This window comes from Bombina bombina, chromosome 1, assembly GCF_027579735.1.
Source record: "Bombina bombina isolate aBomBom1 chromosome 1, aBomBom1.pri, whole genome shotgun sequence".
NCBI lineage: Eukaryota > Metazoa > Chordata > Amphibia > Anura > Bombinatoridae > Bombina > Bombina bombina.
In genome coordinates this window covers 1440623399-1440644504 of record NC_069499.1, presented here as the reverse complement: position 1 = coordinate 1440644504, position 21106 = coordinate 1440623399, and positions in this window count along the sequence as shown.

The following is a 21106-nucleotide window of genomic DNA, read 5'->3' as shown; positions in this document are numbered from 1 at the left end:
TGAGCATAATACACGTGTGGTGCACAGCGGCATTTAGCGGCCTTCTAATTACCAAAAAGCAATGCCAAAGCCATATATGTCTGCTATTTCTGAAAAAAGGGGATCCCAGAGAAGCATTTACAACCATTTGTGCCATAATTGCACAAAATGTTTGTAAATGATTTCAGTGAGAAACCTAAAATTTGGAAAAATGTAACGTTTTTTTTTTTTATTTAATCGCATTTGTCGGTGAAATGGTGGCATGAAATATACCAAGATGGGCCTAGATCAATACTTTGGGTTGTCTACTACACTACACTAAAGCTAAAATTACCCCAAAAAGCTCCCTACATGCTCCATAATTAACCCCTTCACTGCTGGACATAATACACGTGTGGTGTGCAGTGGCATTTAGCGGCCTTCTAATTATCAAAAAGCAACGTCAAAGCCATATGTCTGCTATTTCTGAACAAAGGGGATCCCAGAGAAAAGTACAATTATTTATGCCATAATTGCATAAGCTATTTGTAAATAATTTCAGTGAGAAACCTAAAGTTTGTGAAAAAATTTGTGAAAAAGTGAACAATTTTTTTTATTTGATCGCATTTGGTGGTGAAATGGTGGCATGAAATATACCAAAATGGGCCTAGATCAATACTTTGGGATGACTTCTAAATAAAAAATATATACATGTCAATGGCTATTCAGGGATTCCTGACAGATTCCAATGTAACTAGCGCTAATTTTGAAAAAAAAATGGTTTGGAAATAGCAAAGTGCTACTTGTATTTATGGCCCTATAACTTGCAAAAAAAGCAAAGAACATTTAAACATTGGGTATTTATAAACTCAGGACAAAATTTAGAAAACTATTTAGCATGAGTGTTTTTGGTGGTTGTAGATGAGTAACAGATTTTGGTGGTCAAAGTTAGATAAAGTGTGTTTTTTTCAATTTTTTCCTCATATTTTATAATTTTTTTATAGTAAATTATAGGATATGATAAAAATAATGGTATCTTTAGAAAGACCATTTAATGGCGAGAAAAACGGTATATAATATGTGTGGGTACAGTAAACGAGTAAGAGTAAAATTACAGCTAAACACAAACACCGCAGAAATGTAAAAATAGCTCTGGTCCCAAACGGACAGAAAATGGAAAAGTGCTGTGGTCATTAAGGGGTTAATGTACACTACTGTTACACCAGATATGAGTTGCACTGGTGTGACACTGTGCCCTGGCAGGCACTGAAATGCACACGTGTGAAGGAAACTGACTGCTATTATTTCACAGTCAAAAAAGTGTTGTTTTTTTAAAATGTACACTACTGTTACAACAGATATGAGTTGCATTGGGGTGACACTGTGCCCTGGCAGGCACTGAAATGCACACGTGTGAAGGAAACTGACTGCTATTATTTCACAAAATTCACAGTCAAAAAAGTGTTGTTTTTTTTAAATGTACACTACTGTTACACCAGATATGAGTGGTGGCACTGGGCAAGTGGGCACAGTATACGCTGTGAGTCTGACACACACGCTGGCAGGCAGGCAACTGCAATTAGATTTCACAGGAAAAAAACGAATAAAAGCAGGGCTTTTTGGGGTGCCGTCCTTACAACAGAGATCAGATGAGTCCTTCAGGACTGTAGTGGACACTGAATACACTAGCCTAGCTATCGATTTCCCTATTAAATCAGCAGCAGCTACACTGTCCCTCCTCTCACTAAGAATGCAGCTTCCGAATGAATCTAAAATGGATGCTGTCCAGGAGGTGGGAGGGTCTGGGAGGGAGGGTCTGCTGCTGATTGGCTGGAATGTGTCTGTTGACTGTGAGTTACAGAGTCAAAGTTTACTCAATGATGACGAATAGGGGGCGGACTGAACATCGCATATGTTCGCCCTTCGCGGCGAACGCGAACATGCTATGTTCGCCGGGAACTATTCACGGCAAACTATTTGCGACATCACTAATTAGTATTTATCCTTTTAACCAATTTAGAGACTGTAGTTATCCTTTGTTAAAATGCAATAACATTGGGACTTCTAACCTTATATTAACCTATTTATTTTGTACTATAGATATGTTGGATCTTATACTTAAATTATCATGTATTTGGAGCTACCATTACTGTGGGGCTCTTAGTTCTCCTCAAATTATATTTCCGTTCAAATTAAATCAATAATCGGAGCTGGATCTAGAACCAACAATTTATAATGTCATGTTCTGAATTAAATCCTAGGGGCACTTGTGTTTTTAACTTAAAGATCGAATATGCCGCTTGTCTTTTCAGTTGATTGAGCCTATCCCCTCCTCTTAGTGGTTTTTTGATAATTTCTATAGCGTTCCATTTAAATTTCCTTAAATCTTGATTATGATCTTCAACGAAGTGTCTTGCCAACGCCGAGCATGACATTTCATTTTCAACATAAGAAAGGTACTCCCTAATTCTAATCCTTACGTCTTGGCTAGTCATCCCTATGTATTGTTTTTTTAGGGTCTTCACATTCAATTAGATATATTACATAGTTTGTACTACAGTTAAAACAACCTATAACATCAAATTCCTCATTTGTTACATAAGACTTAAACTTCATTGTTTTAATAATGTAGCTGCAAGCTCTACATCTATTTTTGCCACATCTATAGGTTCCAAATGTTTGCAACCATGCACTTCCTTGTTCCAATTATTTACTTTTAAGTTGGCTAGGAGATATTCCCTAGGGTCTTTCCCTTATTGTAAACAAATCTACACCCGTTCTCTATTGTTTCTTTTAATGCATTATCCCCATAAAGCATGGGGAGATATTTTTTTATGATATTGCATATTGCAGGGTATTGTTTATAGTACTGTGTGCAAATAATATTTTTTTTATCTTTTGCCTTAATTACCTTCTCTTTCAAGAGTATTTCCCTATCTATATTCTCAATTTGTTGACTGATCTTCTCAATTTGCATTTTTGGGTACCCTCTTTCTGTCATCCTTTTCACCATTTCATTTTTGCTACAGCATATTTACATTCTGAGGAACAATTTCTTTTTATTCTCATCATCTGTCCCTTAATTATTCCTTTTATCACATGTTTAGGGTGACTGCTTGTCGCATGCAAAAGTGCGTTCCCTGCTATAGGCTTTCTATATAGATTAGTGACTATTTTTTCTTCCTGCTGATCCCCACTTAATATGATATCTAAATAGTAAATTTCATTTTTGTTCCATTCATATGTGAATTTCATTCCCATGGAGTTTCTATTTAGATATGCCACAAACAGGTCTGACCCTTCTTGGTCACCTTCCCATACAAATATAAGATCGTCTTTAAATCTTTTGTACAAGATTATAGACTTTCTAAAGGATTATTTTCGTTCATAATTAAACATTTCTAGCCAGCCCATAAAAAGGTTAGCATATGAGGGTGCACGTCGCGCCCCCATTGCTGTACCTTGTTTTGGATGTAAAATTCTCCCTTGAACACCATGTAGTTGTGTTCGAGGAGAAATTTAATAACCTCCAATATATAGGTTGCGAAATACTCATCATATCTATCTTCTATTTCTAAAAAATTCGCTACAGCTCTTAACCCCAAACCATGTGAAATGGTGGAATATATATGTGTTTTTCCATGTAATATTTCCATAGCTATATATGTTTTTCCATGTAAAATTCCTAAACAGGTTGAGGACATGTTTTGTATCCTTAAGATTACTTTCCAAATTTAATACTATAGGTTGCAAACTATTGTCTACCCAATTTGAAAGGAGTTCCAAGATAGTCCCCAATCCTGATACAATTGGCCTTCCGTTTATATTGGTTAAACCTTTATGTGTTTTAGGTAAATGGTAAAATATAGGTACCCGGGGGAATTCCACATATAACCCTTCAAATGTGGCTCTATCAATAAATTCATAATCTAGACCATTGTCTAAAATAGAAAGTACTTTGCTTTGGATAGACACTGTTGGATTTGTTGGTACTTTCTGGTAGACATCTGTGTCACTTAACTGTCTTTTTGACTCAGAGATGTGCCAGTCCCTATCACATACTACCACACTACTTCCTTTGTCAAATTTCTTTATAACAATGTCCTCATTATTCCCAAGCTTAATCAAAGCTTCTTTTTCTTTTTTCTTTTTTATATGTATGTAGGTCTGTGTTAAAGCCTTTTGCCTTCCTTTTTTTTCTAAAACACCTGAGACGTCATACCTTTGAGTCCTTATAACTATTGTGTGAAATATTTTTTAGAAATAATTTTTATTTGATGGTGTTATTATAAGTGTAACTGTACTTTGTAATGAATCTTTGATGTGTTTTGTGACACTTTTTTGTTTTGTGAAACATTTAACCAGAGCTCTGAGGACGCGCTAACCTGATGAGCATTAACTTGAATTGCACTCAAGTGATCGTTTTACTTCCAACCAGTGCAATTTAACTGTCAGACAAATGATCACAAAAATCCAATATCACTTGCACGCAGAAGTTTGCGCTCCACTTGTAATCTGGCCCTAAATGTGGGTTTTATGAAGGTGAATTAATGCTAAACTGGGACCATATACTGTGAGTGTTGAAATATTTAGGAAATGAACGTCCTTTGCTGATATTTAACATATATGCCAATAATTTTTTTATCTGGGGAAAAAAACAAAGGATGATTTGTGGGGTACCTACCAGTGTAGGTGCACCAACTGTCAAACAACTGAAATTAGCTCTAGCACAGGGGGTTGACATGGTTCAGCACTAAAAGAGTTACACAATATTTAACATTAAGAAATAATATAATGTGCTGTGCAGAATGTTTTGAGTCTTGGGATTACTTCTCCCCTAGGTCCAGAATTTTTCATTATATTATCTACACCAATTTCCATCTGCATTCAGAACAATTAATATTCCTACACAATGTCAGGTAAGATATATTTTTAAACTGTGGACAGAATCTTGCAATTTCCCTTTTAACGGAAATACAACCACATCATAGTTATTCATTGTAAATCAAGGGTTCTCACAGACTAAAATTGAAAAACATTAAAGGGCCATAATACCCAAATGTTTAAACACTTGAAAGTGATGCAGCATAGCTGTAAATAGCTGATTAGAAAATATCACCTGAACATCTCTATGTAAAAAAGAAAGATATTTTACCTCAAAAGTTCCTCAGTAGCCACCTCCCATTGTAAAGGATTTCTAAGCAGCATTTTAGTGTGTTTGTCCTGGGACATCTGAAGGGACTAGCATCGTGCACTCTCATATTATTTCACCAATCAGGTAAAGGAAGCTTACTATGAAATCTCATGAGAGTTAAGTCAAATCTCATGAGATCACAGTAAGAGTTCATGACCTCAGCACTGCTGATGCTGATTGGCTGCTGTTCATTTCTTCATTTTTTTTAATTTTTTTACCTGCAGCTGGGAGCAGCTGAGTAGAACTTTTTACACAGAACTTACTCTGCTGAGCTGAGGAAATTGTGAGGTAAAATATCTTCCTTTTTTACATAGAGATGCTCAGGTGATATTTTCCTGTCAGATTTTTACAGTTATACTGCATCAGTTTCAAGTGATTTAGCATATGAGTATTATGTCCCTTTAAGGGCTCCATTTATCATTATTTTTTTAAATGCAACTTTCAGTCCTCCTATTAGCTCTCCGCAGCTCGCCTTTGGAGAGGCGCACATGGCGCCAATATTTATCATAAAACCAGTAGTATTTTAACGCCAATTTCCAAAGTGGAGATGCGGCAGATTAATGATAAATTTTGCCATTAGTATTACATATGCGCTTTATTTATCATTAGAAATACTCCCAAATTCACTTGTTTTTTTTGGATATAAAATTGTCTTACTTTATTTTTTTTATTTAAATACAATTGTTTAAACTACCCTTGACCGTGTATTACAATATTTAAATACAAAACTATTGTAATTTTAATGTAATAAAATACAAATAAAAATTATTTTAATTTTAAATTATTAAAAAAATATTTAACCTAATACATGTAATCTAATCAATAAATGTCTTTCTTTTTAAATCATGTGTAAGAAAGCTTTATATTTTTTTATAAATGCTAAAATAATAATAATACAAACACCAGTTTTAAACAATAATACCTTTATCTCCTTCCACACCCCCTGCAGAACTTTTGACTCCTATAGAATGTCACTGGTGACAAGTCTTACATTAATGTCATATTTTTAGCTTTAGACTGATAAGCTAGTCTTACTTTACAGATAGTAATTAATAGGACACCAAATTGTTATATTGAAATCATATATTTATTCTAAAAAATAAAAAAAATAAAAAATATGTTGTTATCTTCACATTCATCATTGTTAAAATATATTATACAGAAGAAATTTAAATCTTTTCACATCTCATTCGCATTTTCCGCACTGTGGAGTAGTTCGTTATCAGTCCAGTTTCTGCTTTAAGCAGGACTTCTAAAAGTTTTTTTTGTTGACAAAAATGTTTTGATCCTCAGGAGCTAAATAAAATAAATAAATAAAAATGTAAATAAGGACACATTTTATAAAAAAAAAAGTTACACTCTGGGCACTCTTTGGCGTCTCCGTAAGGGCATATTTCCATTATCAAGGCGATTTTCATGGCCCCTTGCCAAAGAAATAGCAGCCAAAATTAAGAAATATTCCATCTTTTCTCGCAAATAAAGTGGAGTGAATTCAATGTTCTCCACAGTGGTTATGGAGAACTTTTGTGGTCGTATTTGTAGGAGAAATTAGATTCTCCTTAGGCGCAAAATAATGATAAATGTGAATTTCGAAAATTAGTAATGAATATTTCTAAAAATACATTGAAAAACACATTTTTAAGCTTTATTTAGCGCATGTGTGCGCCTTGGCGAGAGAGAATAGTGTGGGAGAATTTTGTGGTCGTATTTGCTTAAAGGGACAGTATACTGTAAAATAGTTTTCCCTTAATGTGTTTACAATTGCTTTTTTTACCAACTGCGGAGTAAAAAATTTATGAAAATTAGCTTTTTAAGGTTTATTTGTGAATATTAATGCTCTGATTTTGTGTTTTGAAGCCACAACCTAATAAAATGGGTTGATCTTGTAGGTATAATCAGATATCATTACTTTATCACATTGTGTACATAAACATGTTTCTTAATCTTATATCTGTCCATAAAACAATCACCAGTACTTGGAGAGCAAAAGAAAATCAACATTTTATTACCTTATCTCTGCTATATCCTACTGGGAGTATAATTTCTTCTGCTGGCTGTGTTTACAAAGCTTATCTATAGCTGGGACCTGCGGCCACAAACTTTCAGAATAGGTGGGGATACCACATGCTAAATCAACTATTTAAAATGCCAATATAAGGGTAAAGGATCTACTTGTAAAAAATGTAATACACTCCAGCAGGTAAAGTGGATCATTGGGAACAAATTAAAGGGGAGAAAATTTTTTAGTAAACTGTCCCTTTAATTTTAAATGTATTTTGCATTGATAAATAGGAGAAACATGACAGCGTATTTATAGGCGCAAATGTAGGAGAATTACAATGATAAATGGAGCCAAAAGTGAACACGGAGTAGGTGAATAATTTAACTTTTCTCTATTCTTTCTTTTTCTCTTTTTTTTTTTTTAGAGGGTGATATTAGGGCATTGTATATTAGTAGCAAACACTTTTATCCTTAGAAGTTCAAGTTAAATGCACTGATTAGAAGGACTTCCTCAGATTTACTAATGGCTAGTGTCACAGCTCAGAAGCATTAAAAAGATGTTTTGTTTTTGTACAGAAGTACAGAAACACCCATTTTTAAAAACAAAAACTGCAATACATTTTAAAATATAGGGCTAGATTACAAGTAATATCATTGCAGCGCTAACTAGCGCACATATTACAAGTTGAAAATAAATTTGTCCTCACCGGATTAGCGATACTGAAGACCTAGGAGCCAATTTATCAAGCTCTGTATGGAGCTGTATGCATCTGTTTCCTCATATAAAAATAACCTTGTTCTGTAAATGAAAAACATTGGAATGTGAAATATAAATAACTTTTGTTGGGTTAGCGTTTGAGCAAAAGCAATAGTTTTTTTCTTCTGCTCTCTCCATTGATTTCTATAAAGAGAACGCAGTCGTGATATTACAAAGTCCTTTGCTTGGGTTTTGCTCATGTGCAAACTTTTTACTTTCAACTTGTAATACGAGCGGAACCAATGAGCTTAAAAAGATTACTTCTAGCAAAGTTTACCCTCGTGTGGGAGCACTAAATAGCGTGCCACTTATAATCTGGCTCTTTATGTTTTTATTTTTTGCTTTTTTTTTTGCTAGAATAAGTGATAGGAGTAGGAACATGTATATATTTTTAAAATGAGTTAAGCTACCCCTTTGGTAAATCAGATTTCGTAATTTTTTTTAATTTAAAAATATATGTAATATTTACACGATTTGAATAGTTTATTTTAATTGAGCAAGATAGGCAGATAATCATACATTTTGTGTTTCAGTTAGGGGAACTGATGATAAATGTATTACAATTCGGGTTTAAAATCTATTAAAGGGACAGTCTACACCAGAATTTTTATTGTTTTAAAAGATAGATAATCCCTTTATTACCCATTTCCCAGTTTTTCATAACTAACACATAACTTCTCGTGCACAAGCACAGTGTTATCTATATGAAATACGTGAACTAACACCCTCTAGTGGTGAAAAACTGTTAAAATGCAATCTGAAAGAGGTGGGCTTCAAGGTCTAAGAAATTAGCATATGAACCTCCTAGGTTACGCTTTCAACTAAGAATACCAAGAGAACAAAGCAAAATTGGTGATAAAAGTAAATTGGAAAGTTGTTTAAAATTACATGCTCTATCTGAATCATGAAAGTTTATTTTAGCCTAGACTGTCCCTTTAACCCCTTAAGGACCACAGCACTTTTCCATTTTTTGTCCGTTTGGGACCAAGGCTATTTTTACATTTCTGCTGTGTTTGTGTTTAGCTGTAATTTTACTCTTACTCATTTACTGTACCCACACATATTATATACCGTTTTTCTCGCCATTAAATGGACTTTCTAAAGATACCATTATTTTCATCATATCTTATAATTTACTATAAAAAAATTATAAAATATTAGGAAAAAATGGAAAAAAACACACTTTTTCTAACTTTGAACCCCAAAATCTGTTACACATCTACAACCACCAAAAAACACCCATGCTAAATAGTTTCTAAATTTTGTCCTGAGTTTAGAAATACCCAATGTTTACATGTTCTTTGTTTTTTTTTGCAAGTTATAGGGAAATAAATACAAGTAGCACTTTGCTATTTCCAAACCACTTTTTTTCAAAATTAGCGCTAGTTACATTGGGACACTGATATCTTTCAGGAATACCTGAATATCCCTTGACATGTATATATATATATTTTTTAGAAGACATCCCAAAGTATTGATCTAGGCCCATTTTAGTATATTTCATGCAACCATCTCACTACCAAATGCGATCAAATACAAAAAATTGTTCACTTTTTCACAAATTGTTTCACAAACTTTAGGTTTCTCACTGAAATTATTTACAAACAACTTGTGCAATTATGGCATAAATGGTTGTAAATGCTTCTCTGGGATCCCCTTTGTTCAGAAATAGCAGACATATATGGCTTTGGCATTGCTTTTTGGTATTTAGAAGGCCGCTAAATGCCACTGCGCACCACACGTGTATTATGCCCAGCATTGAAGGGGTTAATTAGGGAGCTTTTAGGGAGCTTGTAGGGTTAATTTTAGCTTTAGTATAATGTAGTAGACAACCCAAAGTATTGATCTAGGTCCATTTTGGTATATTTCATGCCACCATTTCACCGCCAAATGCGAACAAATAAAAAAAAGCGTTACATTTTTCACAATTTTAGGTTTCTCACTGAAATTATTTACAAACAGCTTGTGCAATTATGGCATAAATTGTTGTAAAAGCTTCTCTGGGATCCCCTTTGTTCAGAAATAGCAGACATATATGGCTTTGGCTTTGCTTTTTGGTAATTAGAAGGCAGCTAAATGCCGTTGCGCACCACACTCGTATAATGCCCAGCATTGAAGGGGTTAATTAGAGAGCTTGTAGGGAGCTTGTAGGGTTAATTTTAGCTTTAGTGTAGGTATCAACCTCCCACATGACACATCACACCCCCTGATCCCTCCCAAACAGCTCTCTTCCCTCCCCCACCCCACAATTGTCCCCGCCATCTTAAGTACTGGCAGTAAGTCTGCCAGTACTAAAATAAGAGTTTTTTGGGGATTTAAAAAAAAAATTAAAAAAAATTCTGCTCTGTAGGATCCCCCCTTAGCCCCCAACCTCCCTGATCCCCCCCAAACAGCTCTCTAACCCCCCTCTCTGCCTTATTATGCGCCATATTGGGTATTGGCAGCTGTCTGCCAGTACCCAGTTTGAAATCAAATGTTTATAAAAAAATTTATTTTCATATTTTAAAACTACTATTTTCTGTAGTGTAGCTGCCCCCCCTCAACCCCCAACCTCCCACCCTCCCAGATCGTTAAAATGTATAATGTTCCCACCCTCTCTCCCACCAAGTACCACCTTACTTGTTGTTCCATAGTGTAGGGTTCCCACTCCCGCGCGCGCACCCGCTCACGTGCGCGCGCACCCGCGCACGCGCGCGCACTCGATCCCGCCCCCCTTTCCACCGATGGCCACCCACCTGCCTCCCTGGATCAGCTCCCACCCACCAACGAACATAGCCATTGATGGCCGATGCAGAGAGGGCCACAGGGTGGCTCTCTCTGCATCGGACGGCTAAAAAATGTTATAGCAGGATGCCTCAATATCGAGGCATCACTGCTATAACATGAAAGCAGTTGGAAGTGATCAGGATCGCTTCCACTGCTTTCAAAGACCAACGACGTACGGGGTATGTCCTTGGTCATTAACTGCATTTTTTTGCAGGACGTACCCCATACGTCGTTGGTCGTTAAGGGGTTAAGGATATAATGACTCCTGTGTAGGGATGGGCAAATGTTTCTAAAAATTCAAAATTTAAAACGAATTTTGATATATTCATTCGTTCGAATTGAACTTCGAATGTTTATATAACATTCTAACATTCTATTTTTGAATTTTCGTTTTCAAATTTTTCAATAAAATTTGAAAATATTCGTTCGAATAATAGAATGTTTAGCTATGTATTCATTCAATTTCAAAATGTACTATTCGAATTCGAATGTGACATTCGATTTCGAATGTGAAATTAAAATTTGAAATAGTATTTCTAGTCTACAACTGTGTTTAATAAATGTAATATTCGAATTTGAATGCTACATTCGAATTTGAATGTCACATTTGAATTTGAAATAGTATTTCTAGTCTAATACTGTGTTTTAAATGTGATATTCAATTTGAATGTGATATTCGATTTGAATGTGACATTCGATTTGAATGTGACATTCGAATTCGAAATACTATTTCTAGTCTAATACTGTTTTATAAATGTAATATTCGAATTCAAAAGTGACATTCAATTCGAATGTGATATTCGATTCGAATGTACCATTCGAAATAGTGTTTCTAGTCTACAATTGTGTTTTATAAATGTAATATTCAAATTCGAATGTGATATTCGAATGTAACCTTCGAATTTGAATGTCACATTCGAATTTGAATGTCACATTCGAATTCGAATGTGACATTTGAAAACTGTAAATAACATTTGAAAATCGAATTTTTAAGAATATTCGTTCTTATCAACATTCTATTATGTAAATCGAATTTCTACAATAACATTCGTTCTAACATTCGAATTTGCATATAAACACATTCGCCCATCCCTACTCCTGTGCTGCTAGTTACTATGTACGCCAACATTTAATTTGTTGGTGTTTTCCCATATTATGATATTTATGCAAAATAAAGCTAAAAATGTTTGGTCTGCTAAAAAATGAGGTAAAACTTGTGTGGGTGCCTCACAGGAAAAATTTGAATGTACGTATAAATCCAATGAGCCAGATTAATGCGCTGGCATTACAATTTTTCAGCAATACCACTAGAGCATGCTGTGGGAGCATCGTTCGGCATCAGAACTAAAGTGCAGCGAAGGGGGTAATTAGCACAACGATGGCAGCAAACAAATATATATGTAAATAATTATATATACATATATATTTAGGTGTTAATATGTGTATATACACATATTAACACCTAATATATATATCTATATAAGCATATACATATATATTTATATATATACCCTACTCCCACCAACGTTAGCTCCAAAAACTGCCTAGTACAGTAATTTTATTTTAAAAAAAAGATGCTGCTATCTTTATAAATGTGCTCCAAATAATTGGATCACTTTTTAATTGTATAAGCGATAATTGCTATTGTGACCTTGCGGTAGCAATAATCAACCACTTGTAATCTAGCCCATTGAGTGCCAAACAACTAAATACATCTTTAGCACAGGGGTGAGAAAATGGCTTAGCAGTGATAAGGTTAATACAAAAATTAAATTGTTTTGTCTCTAAGTACTATTAAAATATCTAAACCAATTAGACATTTTAAACTAACTACATCGGTGAATGTTTTGTGTTTGTATATCAGGTGTTAACACAATAAAAAATAATTATGCAAAGTGGGTATGAATATTTTAATTTTGTCAAAATTAAAGGGATTGAAAGAGGAAACTGGACATCAATAAATGAGTTCATCCTAACGGGATTCAACAGCCAGAAATGGCTTCAGATTGTCCTCTTTGAAGTCTTTTTGTTATTCTATCTTCTCAACATCTTTGGAAATCTCATTATTATGACCATGGTGATCAGTGATCATGCACTTAATAGTCCAATGTACTTTTTACTGGCCAATCTCTCTTTTTTGGATATTGTTTATTCTTCAGTCACACTACCAAAGACACTAGTTGGATTCCTAAAGGAAAATCGAATTACTGCAAATGGCTGTATTTTGCAAATGCATTTCTTTCATTTTTTGGGCTGTACAGAAGGTGTTCTTCTTGCTGTCATGGGTTATGATAGATATGCAGCCATATGTACAAGATTATAGACTTTCTGAAAAGATTATTTTCGTTTATAATTAAACATTTTTTTTAGCCAGCCCATAAAAAGGTTAGCATATGAGGGTGCAAATCACACCCCCATTGCTGTACCTTGTTTTTGGATGTAAAATTCTCCCTTGAACACCATGTAGTTGTGTTCGAGGAGGAATTTAACCTCCAATATATAAGTTGCGAAATACTCATCAAATCTATCTTCTAATTCTAAAAAATGCGCTACAGCTCTTAACCCCAAATCATGGGAAATAGTGGAATATAATAAAACTACGTCCACTGTTAACCTGCTATATGTGTTTTTTAATGTAAAATTCCTAAACAGGTTGAGGACATGTTTTGTATCCTTAAGATTACTTTCCAAATGTAATACTATAGGTTGCAAAATATCGTCTACCAAATTTGAAAGGGGTTCCAAGATAGTCCCCAATCCTGATACAATTGGCCTCCCTTTTATATTGGTTAAACCTTTATGTGTTTTAGGTAAATGGTAAAATATAAGTACCTAGGGGAATTCCACATATAATCCTTCAGAGGTGGCTCTATCAATAAATCCATAATCTAGACCATCGTCTAAAATAGAACGTAGTTTGCTTTGGATAGATACTGTTGGATTTGTTGGTTCTTTCTGGTAGACATCTGTATCATTTAACTGTCTTTTTGACTCAGAGATGTACCAGTCCCTATCACGAACTACCACACTACTCCCTTTCTCGAATCTCTTTATAACAATGTCCTCATTATTCCCAAGCTGAATCAAAGCTTCTTTTTCTTTTTTCTTTTTTATATGTATGTAAGTCTGTGTTAAAGCCTTTTGCCTTCCTTTTTTTCTAAAACACCTGAGACGTCATATCTTTGAGTCCTTATAACTATTGTGTGAAATATTTTTTAGGAATAATTTTTATTAGATGGTGTTATTATAAGTGTAACTGTACTTTGTAATGCATCTTTGATGTGTTTTGTGACACTCTTTTGTTTTGTGAAACAGTTAACCAGAGCTCTGAGGACGCACTAACCTGATGAGCATTAACTTGAATTGGGCTCAAGTGATCGTGTTTACTTCCAACCAGTGCAATTTAACTGTCAGACAAATGATCACAAAAATCCAATATCACTTGCATGCAGAAGTTTGCGCTCCACTTGTAATCTGGCCCTAAATGTGGGTTTTATGAAGGTGAATTAATGCTAAACTGAGAACATATAATGTAAGTGTTGAAATATTTAGGAAATGTATGTCATGTGCTGATATTTAACTTATATGCCAATAATCTTTTATCTGGTGAAAAAAACAAATCATGATTTGTGGGGGTACCTACCAGTGTAGGTGCACCAACTGCCAAACAACTGAAATTAGCTCTAGCACAGGGGGTTGACATGGTTCAGTAGTAAAAGAGTTACACAATATTTAACATTAAGAAATAATATAATGTTGTATGGAATGTTTTGAGTCTTGGGATTATTTCTCCCCTAGGTCCAGAATTTTTCAATATATTATCTACACCAATTTCCATCTGCATTCAGAACAATTAATATTCCTACACAATGTCAGGTAAGATATATTTTTAAACTGTGGACAGAATCTTGCACTTTCCCTTTTAACGGATATACAACCACATCATAGTTATTCATTGTAAATCAAGAGTTCTCACAGACTAAAATTGAAAAACATTAAAGGCTCCATTTATCATTATTTTTTTAAATGCAACTTTCAGTTCTCCTATCAGTTCTCCGCAGCTCGCCTTTGGAGAGGCGCACATGTGTGCCAATATTTATCATAAAACCGGTAGTATTTTAATGCCAATTTCCAAATACAATTGTTTAAACTACCCTTGACCGTGTATTACAATATTTAAATACAAAACTATTGTAATTTTAAAAATTTAATGTAATAAAATAAAAAAAATATTATTTTAATTTAAAATTATTAAAAAAAATATTTAACCTAATAAATGTAATCTAATCAATAAATGTCTTTCTTTTTAAATCATGTGTAAGAAAGCTTTATAATTTTTTTATAAATTCTACAATAATAATAATAATAATACAAACACCAGTTTTAAACAATAATACCTTTATCTCCTTCCACACCCCCTGCAGAACTTTCGACTCCTATAGAATGTCAGTGGTGACACGTCTTACATTAATGTCATATTTTTAGCTTTAGACTGATAAGCTAGTCTTACTTTACAGATAGTAATAAATAGGACACCAAATTGTTTTATTGAAATCATATATTTATTCTAAAAAATAAAAAAAAGATATGTTGTTATCTTCACATTCATCATTGTTAAAATATATTATACAGAAGAAATTTAAATCTTTTCACATCTCATTCACATTTTCCGCACTGTGGAGTAGTTCGTTATCAGTCCAGTTTCTGCTTTAAGCAGGACTTCTAAAAGTTTTTTTCTTGTGGACAAAAATGTTTTGATCCTCAGGAACTAAAATAAATAAATAAATAAAAATGTAAATAAGGACACATTTTATATTTCCATTATAAAGGCGATTTTCATGGCCCCTTGCCAAAGAAATAGCAGCCAAAATTAAGAAATATTCCATCTTTACTTGCAAATAAAGTGGAGTGAATTCAATGTGCTCCACAGTGGTTATGGAGAACTTTTGTGGTCGTATATGTAGGAGAAATTAGATTCTCCTTAGGCGCAAAATAATGATAAATGTGAATTTCGAAGATTAGTACTGCATATTTCTAAAAATACAATGAAAAAACAAATTTTTAAGCTTTATTTGGCGCACATGTGCGCCTTGGCGAGAGAGAATAGTGTGGGAGAATTTTGTGGTCGTATTTGCTTAATTTTAAATGTATTTTGCATTGATAAATAGGAGAAACATGACAGCGTATTTGAAAAACATTAAGGGCTCCATTTATCATTATTTTTTTAAATGCAACTTTCAGTTCTCCTATCAGTTCTCCGCAGCCCGCCTTTGGAGAGGCGCACATGTGCGCCAATATTTATCATAAAACCGGTAGTATTTTAACGCCAATTTCCAAAGTGGCGATGCGGCAGATTAATGATAATTTTGCCATTAGTATTACATATGCGCTTTATTTATCATTAGAAATACTCCCAAATTCACTTGGTTTTTTTGTATATAAAATTGTCTTACTTTATTTTTTTTATTTAAATACAATTGTTTAAACTACTTTTGACCGTGTATTACAATATTTAAATACAAAACTATTGTAATTTGAATGTAATAAAATAAAAAAAATATTATTTTAATTTAAAATTATTAAAAAAATATTTAACCTAATACATGTAATCTAATCAATAAATGTCTTTCTTTTTAAATCATGTGTAAGAAAGCTTTATATTTTTTTTATAAATGCTAAAATAATAATAATACAAACACCAGTTTTAAACAATAATACCTTTATCTCCTTCCACACCCCCTGCAGAACTTTTGACTCCTATAGAATGTCAGTGGTGACACGTCTTACATTAATGTCATATTTTTAGCTTTAGACTGATAAGCTAGTCTTACTTTACAGATAGTAATAAATAGGACACCAAATTGTTTTATTGAAATCATATATTTATTCTAAAAAATAAAAAAAAGATATGTTGTTATCTTCACATTCATCATTGTTAAAATATATTATACAGAAGAAATTTAAATCTTTTCACATCTCATTCGCATTTTCCGCACTGTGGAGTAGTTCGTTATCAGTCCAGTTTCTGCTTTAAGCAGGACTTCTAAAAGTTTTTTTTTGTTGACAAAAATGTTTTGATCCTCAGGAGCTAAATAAAATAAATAAATAAAAATGTAAATAAGGACACATTATAAAAAAAAAAAGTTACACACTGGGCACTGTTTGGCGTCTCCGTAAGGGCATATTTCCATTATCAAGGCGATTTTCATGGCCCCTTGCCAAAGAAATAGCAGCCAAAATTAAGAAATATTCCATCTTTTCTCGCAAATAAAGTGGAGTGAATTCAATGTGCTCCACAGTGGTTATGGAGAACTTTTGTGGTCGTATTTGTAGGACAAATTAGATTCTCCTTAGGCGCAAAATAATGATAAATGTGAATTTCGGAGATTAGTAATGCATATTTATAATAATACAATGAAAAAACAAATTTTTAAGCTTTATTTGGCGCACATGTGCGCCTTGGCGAGAGAGAATAGTGTGGGAGAATTTTGTGGTCGTATTTGCTTAATTTTAAACGTATTTTGCATTGATAAATAGGAGAAACATGACAGCGTATTTATAGGCGCAAATGTAGGAGAATAACAATGATAAATGGAGCCAAAAGTGAACACGGAGTAGGTGAATAATTTAACTTTTCTCTATTCTTTCTTTTTCTCTTTTTTTTTTTTTTTAGAGGGTGATATTAGGGCATTGTATATTAGTAGCAAACACTTTTATCCTTAGAAGTTCAAGTTAAATGCACTGATTAGAAGGACTTCCTCAGATTTACTAATGGCTAGTGTCACATCTCAGAAGCATTAAAAAGATGTTTTGTTTTGTTTTTTTTCTAAGTACAGAAACACCCATTTTTAAAAACAAAAACTGCAATACATTTTAAAATATAGGGCTAGATTACAAGTAATATCATTGTAGCGCTAACTAGCGCACATATTACAAGTTGAAAATAAATTTGCCCTCACCGGATTAGCGATACTGAAGACCTAGGAGCCAATTTATCAAGCTCTGTATGGAGCTGTATGCATCTGTTTCCTCATATAAAAATAACCTTGTTCTGTAAATGAAAAACATTGGAATGTGAAATATAAATAACTTTTGTTGGGTTAGCGTTTGAGCAAAAGCAATAGTTTTTTTCTTCTGTGCTCTCCATTGATTTCTATAAAGAGAACGCAGTCGTGATATTACAAAGTCCTTTGCTTGGGTTTTGCTCATGTGCAAACTTTTTACTTTCAACTTGTAATACGAGCGGAACCAATGAGCTTAAAAAGATTACTTCTAGCAAAGTTTACCTTCGCGTGGGAGCACTAAATAGCGTACCACTTATAATCTGGCTCTTTATGTTTTTATTTTTTGCTTTTTTTTTTGCTAGAATAAGTGATAGGAGTAGGAACATGTATATATTTTTAAAATGAGTTAAGCTACCCCTTTGGTAAATCAGATTTGGTAATTTTTTTTAGTTTAAAAACATATGTAATATTTACACGATTTGAATAGTTTATTTTAATTGAGCAAGATAGGCAGATAATCATACATTTTGTGTTTCATTTAGGGGAACTGATGATAAATGTATTACAATTCGGGTTTAAAACGTATTAAGGATATAATGACTTCTGTGTAGGGATGGGCGAATGTTTCTAAAAATTCGAAATTTAAAATGAATTTTGATACATTCGTTAGTTCGAAACGAACTTCAATGTTCATATAACATTCTAACATTCTATTTTTGAATTTTCGTTTTCGAATTTTTCAATAAAATTCGAAAATATTTGTTCGAATAATAGAATGTTTAGCTATGTATTCATTCAATTTAGAAATTTACTATTCGAATTCTAATGTGACATTCAAATTTGAAATAGTATTTCTAGTCTACAACTGTGTTTAATAAATGTAATATTCGAATATGAATGCTACATTCGAATTTGAATGTTACATTCGAATTTGAAATAGTATTTCTAGTCTAATACTGTGTTTTAAATGTGATATTCAATTTGAATGTGATATTCGATTCGAATGTGACATTCGAATTCAAAATAGTATTTCTAGTCTAATACTGTTTTTTATAAATGTAATATTCAAATTCGAAAGTGACATTCGATTCGAATGTGATATTCGATTCGAATGTAACATTAGAAATAGTGTTTCTAGTCTACAATTGTGTCTTATAAATGTAATATTCGAATTTGAATGTAACATTCGAATTTGAATGTCACATTCGAATTCGAATGTCTTATTCGAATTCGAATGTGACATTCGAAAACTGTAAATGACATTTGAAAATCTAATTTTTAAGAATATTCGTTCTTATCAACATTCTATTATGTAAATCGAATTTCTACAATAACATTCGTTCTAACATTTGAATTCGGATATAAACACATTCGCCCATCCCTACTCCTGTGTTGTTAGTTACTATGTACGCTAACATTTTATTTTTTTTTGCATTTAATTTCCCATATTAATTTTCCCATATTATGATATTTATGCAAAATAAAGCTAAAAATGTTTGGTCTGCTAAAAAATGAGGTATAACTTGTGTGGGTGCCTCACAGGAAAAATTTGAATTTTACGTATAAATACAATGGGCCAGATTAATGCGCTGGCATTACAATATTTCAGCAATACCACAAGAGCATGCTTCCATAGGCTCCTGTGGGAGCCTCGTTCGGCATCAGAACTAAAGTGCAGCGAAGGGGGTAATTAGCACAGCGATGGCAGCAAACAAATATATATGTAAATAATTACAGGGAGTGCAGAATTATTAGGCAAATGAGTATTTTGACCACATCATCCTCTTTATGCATGTTGTCTTACTCCAAGCTGTATAGGCTCGAAAGCCTACTACCAATTAAGCATATTAGGTGATGTGCATCTCTGTAATGAGAAGGGGTGTGGTCTAATGACATCAACACCCTATATCAGGTGTGCATAATTATTAAGCAACTTCCTTTCCTTTGGCAAAATGGGTCAAAAGAAGGACTTGACCTGCTCAGAAAAGTCAAAAATAGTGAGATATCTTGCAGAGGGATGCAGCACTCTTAAAATTGCAAAGCTTCTGAAGCGTGATCATTGAACAATCAAGCGTTTCATTCAAAATAGTCAACAGGGTCGCAAGAAGCGTGTGGAAAAACCAAGGCACAAAATAACTGCCCATGAACTGAGAAAAGTCAAGCGTGCAGCTGCCAAGATGCCACTTGCCACCAGTTTGGCCATATTTCAGAGCTGCAACATCACTGGAGTGCCCAAAAGCACAAGGTGTGCAATACTCAGAGACATGGCCAAGGTAAGAAAGGCTGAAAGACGACCACCACTGAACAAGACACACAAGCTGAAATGTCAAGACTGGGCCAAGAAATATATCAAAACTGATTTTTCTAAGGTTTTATGGACTGATGAAATTAGAGTGAGTCTTGATGGGCCAGATGGATGGGCCCGTGGCTGGATTGGTAAAGGGCAGAGAGCTCCAGTCCGACTCAGACGCCAGCAAGGTGGAGGTGGAGTACTGGTTTGGGCTGGTATCATCAAAGAAGAGATTGTGGGGCCTTTTCGGGTTGAGGATGGAGTCAAGCTCAACTCCCAGTCCTACTGCCAGTTTCTGGAAGACACCTTCTTCAAGCAGTGGTACAGGAAGAAGTCTGCATCCTTCAAGAAAAACATGATATTCATGCAGGACAATGCTCCATCACACACGTCCAAGTACTCCACAGCGTGGCTGGCAAGAAAGGGTATAAAAGAAGAAAATCTAATGACATGGCCTCCTTGTTCACCTGATCTGAACCCCATTGAGAACCTGTGGTCCATCATCAAATGTGAGATTTACAAGGAGGGAAAACAGTACACCTCTCTGAACAGTGTCTGGGAGGCTGTGGTTTCTGCTGCACGCAATGTTGATGGTGAACAGATCAAAACACTGACAGAATCCATGGATGGCAGGCTTTTGAGTGTCCTTGCAAAGAAAGGTGGCTATATTGGTCACTGATTTGTTTTTGTTTTGTTTTTGAATGTCAGAAATGTATATTTGTGAATGTTGAGATGTTATATTGGTTTCACTGGTAAAAATAAATAATTGAAATGGGTATATATTTGTTTTTTGTTAAGTTGCCTAATAATTATGCACAGTAATAGTCACCTGCACACACAGATATCCCCCTAAAATAGCTATAACTAAAAACAAACTAAAAACTACTTTCAAAACTATTCAGCTTTGATATTAATGAGTTTTTTGGGTTCATTGAGAACATGGTTGTTGTTCAATAATAAAATTAATCCTCAAAAATACAACTTGCCTAATAATTCTGTACTCCCTGTATATATACATATATATTTATGTGTTAATATGTGTATATATACATATTAACACCTAAATATATATCTATATAAGCATATACATATATATATATATATATATATATATATATATATATATATTTACCCTA